The sequence below is a fragment of the Monodelphis domestica genome, chromosome 2, assembly GCF_027887165.1.
Source record: "Monodelphis domestica isolate mMonDom1 chromosome 2, mMonDom1.pri, whole genome shotgun sequence".
Taxonomy (NCBI): domain Eukaryota; kingdom Metazoa; phylum Chordata; class Mammalia; order Didelphimorphia; family Didelphidae; genus Monodelphis; species Monodelphis domestica.
Window position 1 is genome coordinate 303,591,607 of NC_077228.1, and position 12,233 is coordinate 303,603,839.

The 12,233-nt window shown below is 33.1% G+C and overlaps 1 protein-coding gene across 2 annotated transcripts in view; it reads left to right on the forward strand.

Annotated features, from left to right (window-relative positions):
* The window catches only part of FAM83B (family with sequence similarity 83 member B), a 116,970-nt gene that overhangs the window by 32,660 nt on the left and 72,077 nt on the right, over positions 1–12,233 (forward strand). The gene's annotated exons all lie outside the window — the stretch shown is intronic.

Below are 12,233 nucleotides of genomic sequence, written 5' to 3' on the forward strand. Positions count from 1 at the left end.
AGCCATAGATACTTACCAATTGTGTGTGCCTGGGCAAGTCACTTAACTCTGTCTCGCTTTAGTTCCTCTCTATAAAATGGCCAGGAGAAGGAAATTTAAAACCACCCAAATATCTTTGCCAAGAAAAACCCAAAATGTAATTAGACACAATTGAAATGACAGAACAACAAAATATGAGCTATTATAATTAAACCTTTTTTGAAACCCCCCCCCTCCAAAGAAAGAAAGAAAAAGATTAAATCATATTGACAACTTGTCAATAAAAAGAACTATGCAATTATTGCAATTTAGTCCTGGAGTTGGCATGGTTTACATGACTAGCAGATAAGTTGGAATTATTAATATGCTTGAGAATTTGTGGAAATTAGTTATACATCATCATAAACTTCCTGTTCCAATTTCTATTCAAAAAGGTAATTTCTCATCAATCAACCTATCAGTTAACATTTAATGAGCACTATGCTAGCCTCAAAAGACAAAAGCCAAACAGTCTGTGCACTCAAGATATTTATATTCTTCAGCTTGGAGATAGGGACTAGAATTCTGATTCCATTAGTGTAGAGAACTTCCAATAAGGAAGCTTCCTCTACTATTTTAGTTTTATTGAGTAGTTGCTCAGAGCAGATAGATGTTAATTGACTCGGAAAGGATCAGATAATCTCTATATATCAAAGAAAGGACTTGAACCCAGGGCTTATTTTATTTCCCCTATATAACCCTACCTCTCCTTAAATAAATACATGGTAACTTTTAGGGAGAAAGCATTACTAAATCTGTTTGTATACGTGTGTGTGTGCGCGTGTGTGTGTGAGAGAGAGACAGAGAGACAGAGAGAGAGTGACAGACAGAGACAGAGAGACAGAGAGAGGGAGAGAGAGAGAGAGAGAGAGAGAGAGAGAGAGAGAGAGAGAGAGAGAGAGGAGAGAGAGAGATTACTTCAAGAAAGATTTCATTTGAGCTCAACTTTTAAGGGCCTTAGATGTTCAAAGAATCTGAGGAGTGAATACAAGTAAGAGAGACAACTCAGATGAAGGTGTGGATATAGAGTTTCATGTGTGAGGAATAGCAAGAAAAGTTGAGCTGGATCAGACAGAAGGGGTATATGCCTGGAATTCTCATGACGTTGTAAACATATAAGAAGATTTTCTTTAAAAAGTATAATTAAAATTTTAGACTTCCAATTCTTTCATTTGGACAATTATACTATAAATTTTCTGAAGAACCATAATTGAAGTTAAAAATCATATTAGGAAACAGTATATTTGGGGAAAGATTTATGTACATATATATAGTTTTAAATAATTTTTGTATTCTTTATAGATAAGGTATAGTTTTGAAAAGTAAATAGAACTATGGAATATTCATAAGTTAACAAATATTTTTATGAAATCATGGAAGTTTATAGCTCAAGAACTCAGCAGGCCTATCTAGTTAAATTCCCTTGAAAGAAGTATTAATAAGTGATGGAAGCATATGTAAAATATCTTCCAAACAGGTAAATTATTTAAATTTTATTTATTTTGAGTCTTTACTTACATACCTAAATTTCTTATGTTTCCATTAATAATAAAATTTTGGAATCATTCAACTATTATCAAAATGATACCTGTGATCAGATGCATCAAGAATCTTGAAATTTCATTGTTATTTTTGCAACAGCAAAGTAGAAATTGAGTATATTTAATAAGTAATTGAGTATCTTTCATAAAAGAATTCCAAGAAGACATCTCATTTGTGATAAGAAAGGAAATTGCTTTCACTTCTTAGCTTCATTTATTTGTGGAATTAACAGTTATTTGTGAAATTCTATATGTTCAAGGCAGTCTGTGGTATGTAATGATAAAGTCACTTCCCATTCCTTAAGGATCTTTTCTTCAGATTTTAAATTTCACAGGGGAATTAACTCATTGCCATTGGGTCAGCTGTATGATGACTGATAGTATCTATGAAAAATTTTCCCAGGTAATTATTTGTCTGTCAAGAAGAGTTCCCAGGAAGATATATGTCTCTTTCTACAATTGCTGTGAACTGTTGTTATGTTAGCATTCTTTGATTTCTTGACCAAAGTCATCTTTCATTAAGATAATTTCTTTCTTAGTCTCATTCTCAGTAGTGCAATGCTGAAGTGTTAAGGCATCTTGAAAGACTTGCACATGGAGATATTTAACTTTGATGATACATGCTTCTTTATTTCCTAATTTTAGGGTAGATTCTTATATATGAACTGTATTCTTGTAAAGTATAGCATGAAGAATTCATAAGCAAAACGTCTGATGGGAATTAGGTCAGAAAATCTCCTGAGGTGTTTTGAAATACATCACAAATGTAGATATTGGTACCACTCTTCATTGCTATAACTAGGTGTGTCATTAAACCCCAAGGCTCTTAAAAATAATATATACAGGATTTATTCCTTTCAAAAAATTCTCTTTATAAAACTCCTGTCCACAGAATTCCATCATATGATTCCTTCCAACTGGTATCAACTAAAAAGTTTAAAATTGAATTATTTTGTCATTCAGTATTTTCTTAATCCAATCACTGGGTTCTCATGATCCAACTGATAATATCAAAACCATTTCATGTCATTTTCCCACTATAACACCAAACTTACTATAGTTTTCTTACAAAATACTTCTTTAGCTAGGAATAACTTGAAATTAGGGTTATAGTATAGTCTTTGTTCTTCCCCTCTTGTTCTTCACTCAAAGTATCTTTGTTCTGACTCTTTTTACACAACCATTATAGCACTATCCTTCAGAATTCAACTCAAAATTGATTTCCTCTGGGAAATATTCCCTGACTATCCAGACCTTAGGTCACTGCTATCCAAGAACATGAAACAACTCTGGCTTCCATGCCTAGCATGTAATATACATTTAAAATCTGAATTTTATTGTTATCTTTTCCTTTTTATATTATGTTCATTTCCAAATATATCCTCTCCTTGCACTACCCAATACTCCAATCCTTGTAATAAAAAATAAAGGAGAAAAAAGTTATTTAGACAATAAAATTAATTAGAAATTTATACCTATACTCTTTCAAATAATTTTAATTTCTATATATTTTTCATCTCTTTTTAATTATACCCCTTCCAAAAAAAGCAATCCCTTATAATAAATGAAATCTCAAAATTAGGGGGAGAAAACATTCAGTAAAAATGAAAAACTGAAAAAAATACATTACACCAAGCTTGATCATATATATGTAGGAGATAAAATGAATAGAGCACTGGACCTATAGTCAAGAAGATCTGAATTCAAATACTGCCTTGGACCCTTACTAACTCTGTGACCCATAGCAAATCATTTAACATTTCTTTGTCTCAATTGCCTCATCTATAAAATGAGGATAACACCTACTCCATGGATTATTGCAAATATGTGTTGTGTTTTTTAAAAAATATATTTATTTATTTAGAATATTTTTCTTTTAACATCAAAACCCTAATCATATCCCTATTGAACTACTTGATCCATCATATGTTTTTCCTCAGCATTTCTGCTCCCACAGTTCTTTCTCTGAATTTGGATAGTGTTCTCTCTCTTAAATTCCTTAGAATTATCCTGGATCACTGCATTGCTTTTACTAGAAAAGTCTATTACATTCAATTGTGGTCCAATGTATCAGTCTCTGTGTATAACATTCTCCTGGTTCTGCTCCTTTCACTCTGCATCAATTCCTGGAGGTCTTTCTTATTCATATGGAAATTTCCAATTTATCATTCCTTTCAGCACAATAATATTCCATTACCAACAAATATCACATTTGTTCAGCCACTCCCCAATTTATGGACACCCCCTCATTTTCCAGTTTTTGCTACCACAAAAAGCATGGCTATAAATACTTTTGTACAAGTCTTTATCCTTATTATCTCCCTGGGGTACAAAACCTAACAGTGTTATGAATCAAAGAATCAAAGGGCAAGCATTTTTTTAAATCCCTTTGGGCATAATTTATCCAAATTGCCCTCCAGAATGGTTGGATTAACTCAGTGTTGTTTTGATTTGCATTTCTCTAATAAGGAGGGATTTAGAATACATTTTCATGTGATTGTTGATAGTTTTGATTTCTTCATCTGAAAACAGCCTACTCATTCCTTAACCATTTGTTGATTGGGGAATGTCTTGTCATTTTGTAAATTTGACCTTGTTCCTTATATAGTTAGGAAATTAAATGTTTGTCAAAGTTTTGTTATAATTTTTTTCAAGTTTGTTAATTGCCTTCTAATTTTGCTAGTCTTGGTTTTGTTTGTACAAAAACTTTTTTAATTTGATATAATTAAAGTCATTCATTTTAGATTTTGTAATGTTGTTTATCTTGCATGGTCTTAAATTCCTTCCTATCCTACAAATCTGACCCATATACTATTCTATGTTTACCTAATTTATGATTTCATTCTTTATATTTAAGTAATTTACCCATTTTGAATTTATCTTGGTATAAGGTGAGATGATCTAAACCTACTTTATTTCTTGGTTTCTCATGAAATCATTAGTTTCTAGATGGTCAGTTCTGATTTTTAAGAACTGATTTTCTTCTGCCAGTTTTTGGTTCTCCTATTTCAATTGGCCCATTTCTCCTCTCATCACTTACCTTTCTTTTTGCATTGCTTTTATTTCTCTTGTCCAGTTTTCCTCCACTTCTCTTAATTGTTTTTTTTTTAATCTTTTTTGAGCTCTTTCAGAATCTGTGTCCAATCTTTATTTTTCTTTTGGTCTTTGCATGTTTTCCTTTGCTTTCACTGCCCCATTCTGTGTTCTGTACCTTGTTCTTTGTCTCCATAAAATTTCTTTAATTAGGTGCTTTTTTATTGTTTGCTCATTTTTCCTATATAATTATAGGTAGGCTCTGTTTTCTGGGAAGTTGAGGTACCCTCTTAAACTTCAGTCCTTCTTTCATTGTATTTTCAGCTTATTTTCTGGGTTTTTATCAGTTTTAGTTCCTAAAGGATGATGTGATAGTCTGAGGACTGAGAGCTCTGAGAGCCCTTTTTCCACACTGATTCATTTGACTTTTGAAATGCTGAGAAGGACTTGACTCAGGCTTGGAAATCAGTTTTTGATCTCATTCTGATCTTGATCAGGTCAAGGGCTTATCAAATTCTAGCCCCAGTCTTAGATGCAAATTTTTGGTCTCAAGGTGTGCTTGATCCAATCATGCACACCCTTGATTGCCCTGTTCTGGAGCTCTCCGTGTAAGAAATAAAATTTAGGACTCTGGTCCTTAATTTCCATAAAGTTTATTAATATTTTCTTGGATTGGTAGAGGCAGAGAATTAGAGAGAAAGACCTTTTAGCCATGTGGGTGTTCTCAGCATTGCTCCCTAAACCATCTTCAGCTTGGCTGGTTCCTGCAAGAAGAGACCCTTTTTCCTTGTCTTGAACCTTTTTTCCTCCCTCTGCCTTCTGGGTCCACTTCAAACACAGTCACATAGCACTCACTAGATGATGTAACTAGGATTGTAGGAACACAGGTAAGACCCTATGCATGACCCTGGGAGAGGGTTCACTTCAAAAATGCTCTTAGCTTTAAGCAAAAACTCCAGGGCTCCCCCATCTTACTATCAGCCACCCCAAACTGTGTACTATGTCATCATCCCAAGGCCAGCCTGAGATTCCTGGCTTTATTCTGTGCCCACATGGATCAGCACACTTCAACCCAGACTGTCCTGGACTGGGACTCCAGACTTCTCCTCAAGTTTGAAATTTCAAGGGATGTGGTTTGGCTTGGAACAGTATTTGCCTAGACAGGATCTCAGGGTCTGAATGTTGGCTTGGTCTTAGGTTCCAAACCTGGGATAACAGATGTGGTTTGGGGCAGGGTGTGGTTTTCTTTTCCCTCCTTGCTATAGCTTCTTGCTGCCTCTTCTCTCTTATTACCCTAGTCCCCCAGATGTTCTCTTCCTACCTTTTGGGTTTTTCTTTTTTTGAAAGTTGTTTCACATTGTTTCTTTGTTGGTTCTCTCACGCTTGAATTCATTTTGTGACAATATTTTATTCTTGATCAGATAGGATTCAAGTGGTGACACAGAGCTATTCTGTTTTATTCTGCCATCTTGGCTCCACCCCTGAAAGAACATAAAGTGATTTTCAAACCTTAACATGCTCTATAAATGATATCTCAATAATTATTGTTATATTTTAATATTTCTTTATATTCTTTAAACATTTGTGGTAGTTTTTATTCCATGATGTCTCAATGTTAGGTTATCCCTTTGAATATTATTTTGTTTCTATTATATCTTTTTGATATTGTGTAACTATAGAGTAAATTACCTTGTGTGAGGATAATGATAACTACTGGTAGAAGTAATTGAGGCAACATGGAATTGGGAGACATAATTTCAAAATATAACTTTGCTGTTTGCTCTCCATGTGACTTTGTTAAAGTTATTTTTTCCCTTTCTAAGCCTCACTTTTATCATCCCTAAAATGAAAAGTTGTATTAGATTATCTCTGGTTGAGAAAAGCTGTTTATGTGACAGTTTTAAGAGACAGAGGGGAGACAAAGGAGAGTCCAGCTGACTTCTCAATTATTTATAAAATTTTGTTCTTTCTTGACTGACCTGATATCCTACCTGGTAAAATTCCCCATCCTCTTATTTTTACTTAAGAGTTTCAGATTCTTTATGTTCCTACCATACCATGAAGCTTCCAGCTATTTTCTTTCAGACTCTCATCTTTTCTTGATTACACTAACTTTTTAATTGGTCTCTCTCGATTCTCTACCCATTCTAATCCATTGTCCACTTACATTCAAAATGACTTTCCTAACACTTAGGTTTGATGATGTCTTTTAAAAAAAATTCTCTACTCCATTGGCTACCTGTTGGCTATTTGGTTGGTTGTCGTTCTTCATACTTGAAGTAGACCAAAATGGCATCACTATGTTGGTGTCAATGTATAGTGTGTCTGACTGATCAAACCAATATGAATATCAAAGATTCTAACAGGAGTCAGACACAAATAGCCTGTATGAACATTTGTAATGAAGATGTATCCAAATTTGCAGATCTCACGTTTCTTTTGAGCTACTATTATATCTTATCATAACCTGCCACCTTCCTACCTTTTCTGTCTTCTAAGACACTGCTTCCCCTACACATATTCTGCACTCCACTCCCATTAACACATTTGTTGTACCTTGTGTAAGATATTCCATCTCTCTCTGTGTCCTTGTACTATCTCCCCCCCCACCCCCACCCCCACAGACTCCCCCCCATGCTATTCCTTGAATTCTTTTATTTCTCACCTCTACCTCTTGGAATCATTGGCGTCCTTTAAAATTAAAGTCAAAGTGTACTTTGTTCAGGAGAACTTTCCTGTCTCTCCCAGCTGCTAGTGCCTTCCATTCTAATATTACCTTGAATGTTCACTCATATAGAGTTTTTTTCTTACATTAAACAGGGCTTCTTAATATAGAGTCCATGAACATAAGTATAAATATTTTGATAACTGAATATTAGTTTCCTTTGCATTGTATATATTTTCTTTTATTCATTTAAAAACATTATTGGGAGAAGACATCTATAGATGTCATCAAACTGACAAAGGGATCTCCTTCTCTCTCTCTCTCTCTCTCTCTCTCTCTCTCTCTCTCTCTCTCTCTCTCTCTTCACACACACACACATGAACTCAGCCACATACACAGACACATTCCTTTGTTAAAGTTAAGAAAGCCTTTATTATTATTAGAATCATTATTAGAATTGAGAACAAGAATTATTTTGCTTTTGTCTTTGTGTTCCTGAATATCACTGGCACATAGTCATAGATTAAATATTTGTTGATTGTCTTTGTTTTGTACTTTTATCATAGGCTCAGTTGATGTCCCTAATTTATTTCCCAGCTAAGAGATTGCTTAGATTGCTTAAGTCCTCACAGGCTTAATTCTACAGAGTCACTATTTTCCTTAGCTGATTTCAGAAGAAGAAAATATTTACTTCTCCAAGACTCTACCCATTTTTGAAACAACATTAAGATCTCATACATTAGGATCACTCTGCCTACCAACCTTAGAATGGATTCTGAAGTTGGTTATTCAGTGGGGCAGACAGTCGAACTAGAGTAAATAAATAATGATAACAATGCCATCCAATTTGAAATTTTAAAAAGCTTCGATGGAGATAGATTGGCTGCTCCAGTCTCTACTGGAAAGATATACAAGCATTAAGAAGTAAATTATTTTAATAATGAAAGGTCAATATTAATCCCCCCTTAGTTAAGCACAACAAATGCCTCATCCTAGTAATTTTCTAAAAGATACAGAGATTTGGGTAATATTTGACTGCTTGTGCTAGCTTTCAAGTACATAAAATGCTTCATAGAATCTGAGATCTTTTTGTTTAAAATTTGTGATGAAGTTTTGATCACACTAATCTCCTTACTAAATTCTATGTAGTTTACTAGTATTTAAATGAGACAGTAGAGTATGTATACCTTCTTCTCCTGACAGTAGCTATAATAAAAACCATTATATTCACAAATGTTAAATACAAAAATACTTTTTGAATTCACCAACCGAGTGGGGAGCATTATTTTGAGTAACTCTCTTAGTTTATATGGCAATATCGTTAAGTAAATATTTAGAGTACAATTCAGAAGATGGCAATAATTCCTCTTCAAGATATTCCTATCCTTTTAGTTAAAGACCAGTAAAGTGAAGAAAACATTCTTTCTCTCTGTCTCTCTGTCTCTCTCTCTCTCTGTCTCTCTGTCTCTGTCTCTGTCTCTGTCTCTCTCTCTCTCTCTCTCTCTCTCTCTCTCTCTCTCTCTCTCTCTCTCTCTCTCTGTTTCTCTCTCTCTCTCTCTCTCTCTCTCTCTCTCTCTCTCTCTCTCTCTCTCTGTTTCTCTCTCTGTCTCTCTGTCTCTCTCTCTGTCTCTCTGTCTCTCTCTGTCTCTCTCTCTCTCTCTCTCTCTCTCTCTCTCTCATTTTGAAACCAGAAAACTGTACAATGTGAAAAATACAAACAAACTAAAACTAAATGGCTACACACAACATAAAAATCCTCTAGTTCTTTTGCCCTTATTAAGTTCCTGGCTATTTAGCAGTAGAAAGTTTTCTTGTCAGACAATTTTGAATTTATTGGCATCTCATTAATGAAATAAGTGGTTTGCATATATTTAAAGTAATAATCATTGTTGGTGACACTTCCTCATGAAATATTACATCATTTGTTCAAAATGGACACATTGAGAATGTGTCCTAGTTTGAGGGGAAGGACAAGAAAAGAAAAATTAGCTGTATTTTCAGAAATAACAATACTAATAATAACTTATGCTTATATAATACTCTAAGTTTTTCAAAGCATTTATCTAATGTTATTCTCATTAAGTCCTCAAAATAACCCTGTTAGGTAGGTGTTAATGTTATTCAATTTTATAGCTAAGGAAACTGATGCTTAAGGTGACTTACCTGGATTCACAGAACATGGCCTTCCTGACTACAAATTCAACACTGTACCCATATTTGCCAATCAGTAGTATTGCCTTATAATGTAATGATTGTTACAAGGAATTTGGGAAGAAAATGTCAATTAAATTTTAAAAAATACATTTATAACTGTAACAAATGATTGTATTTAGCAAAATGTTAACTTTTAAGTTAGTTAACATTTTATTGTATATTCTAATATATACAACCACTTAAAAAAGTTTATTATTTGTTACTAATACATATGTAAGCTCTGTGCATCCAAAGATAAAAAGAAAGCAGTCCTCATCTTCAAGGAGGTTATATACTTCCAGTGATATTGGATGTAAAAAAGACAAACAAATACAATGTCCATCCAAATTTCTATTAGTGTTCATAACATGAGTCATAAAAACGGAATTTGAATTTACATTTGATATTTTCATTGTTATGTAACTAATTACTGTTTTTAACAAAATATTAACTCTGAATAATACAAATTCTAATACATAAAACCATTTCAAATTATTCATTACTTTTTTACTAACTAGGAACTAGCTTCATAATACAAAATAATTCCACTCATTTTAAGAGGGAGAGAGTTAACTGGAAAAAGATGGGAGATAAGCAAAGGCTCTTGTAGGAGACAGTGTCTGATGTTCTTTGAAAGATGCTAATGATTTTAAGAGGCAAAAGTAAGGAGAGAATGTCTATTACATCTGAGAGATAAGTTGTGCAAAGGCCGATAGGTAGGAAATGTGATGAAGTATCTGAGGAATTGATCAGTTTGTCTAGGACAGAGTAAATGAAAGGAAATAATGTCAAAGGAGACTGAAAAAGTTGGGCAAAGAAGAACCAGATTTTTCCCATTTCTTTTTCTGCAAGTATATGTATAAAATCAAACACATTTTGTTAGAATTTTTTCTTATGAGGAAAAAGCAATGAACACCTCAATATACATATATACATGTATACTTATGTACTACATATGTATGTAGTATACATGTGCATATTATTGCATATATATTTATATATTTAAATATATATATTATAATAAATGTTTGCATACATGAGAAACAGATCAGGAACACTTGTCCACAGTCACTTGGCTAGTATAATATTGAGCTCTCAGAATTTTGCTTCTTTGTAAATCACTCAAATCTTCACTACTCTTTGGGATAGGTCAAAAAAGTTATCTTTTTTCCAATGTCACTCAATTTATAAAACATAAGAAGGCAGCCTTCTAGGTAATGTTATTTTAGGGATGAGTTAAAATTAATTTGTATCATTTAAGGATCAAAATAACCAATGATATATTTAATTTTGTTACAGATAAAAGAGTGGTTGAATTAAACTGTAACCATGAAAATATGGTTTTAAGACTTTGAATTGCCAAAATTGTAAAGATAATTTTTTGTGTCTTGATTTTATATCAAAAATAAAGTGGTCACCATGGGAAACCTCCCAAATATGAAATACCCAAGTCAGCTGGGTTTTATGGAGATTTTAATTAATACAAATTAAGGAATTAATGAAAGGGAGAGAGAGAGTAAGAGGAAATAATGAGAAAAGGGCTAGTCTAGCCTAGGCCAGCCTAGGCTTAAGCCTTAAGAGAGAGATCAGTCAGTCTTTTATCAACTTACCACAAGATCCTTCCAAGCAAAACTCTAGTGTTCAGAGAGGGCCTCCAATTTAGCTTAGGAAGCTGAACTAAATTCAACCACCGAGAGAGAGATCAGCCTCCAATTCAGCTTTGGCAAGCTGAACTTTTTCAGAGACCTTTCTGACCTCCTTTTAAAGAGAATTTTCTCCTATGTCACCTCCCCTAAGTTCTCGCATCTACCAGTCACAATTTGTAATATGGATCATGCCATGGCCTCCATAGTAATGGACATATTGTTTCTATTGAGTAGAACAAGATTTCATTAAGAAAAGTGGATATTGTCTATGGAAATATTGATAGCATATTTTCTAATTTTTATAGTTATTAAAATGTACTTTTAAAGTGTTACATTTATTATGGTGAAATTCTCATGCTTGCTTTTTAATTCTGTTTTGGATATTACATTGATTTTTTTGTTTGTTTTGAGGAGATTATGGGATTGAATTATCCTTTGGTTAATAATTGATATTAAGGAAATAGTTTAGGAATTTTGTAGGATATACATTTATGTTTTACCATTGAATATTATATGTTGTGTAATGTTATCACATTTTAAAACCTAGGGATTTATTTTTGTATTGTTTTATAACAGTGTCTACATCCTATAAATCTTATTGAAGTTGGATTTTGGTAAAGGATTATAAAGGCAACTATAGAGGAACAAAAGGAGCCCATGGGTGCTTTTTAACTAATAAAGATACTTTGAGTTTGAATATATAGGTCAAATATGTAGACATCAAGTTTATAAAAATAAATCCTAAAAAGTAATATTTCATATACAGGACTTCATCTTTAAAAAATCTCAAGAATGGCAAGCATTCACTGAGATTGTAGTCTAAATAATTAGGTGTAGGACATGTATGTAATTCAGGGAAGAATTATAAGGAAAGTATATATTTTGGGAAAGAGGAAAGAGAATTACAATTTATGATAATTCTCTTCCCTCTGAATTGTGAACATGTGACAGGTAAGAAGAGAATAAAAATAGCCACAATCTGACTCACTGAATGAGCAACATATTTATTTTCGTATCAGAATAAAAATTAAATTCAAATTATTTTGCCCGTTTTAAAAGTGTTAGACTGATATAATGTTATTTCACCTACCTAAGGCACTGTTCTTTGCTTATTTGCCTTTGTTATGGGGAATTTAG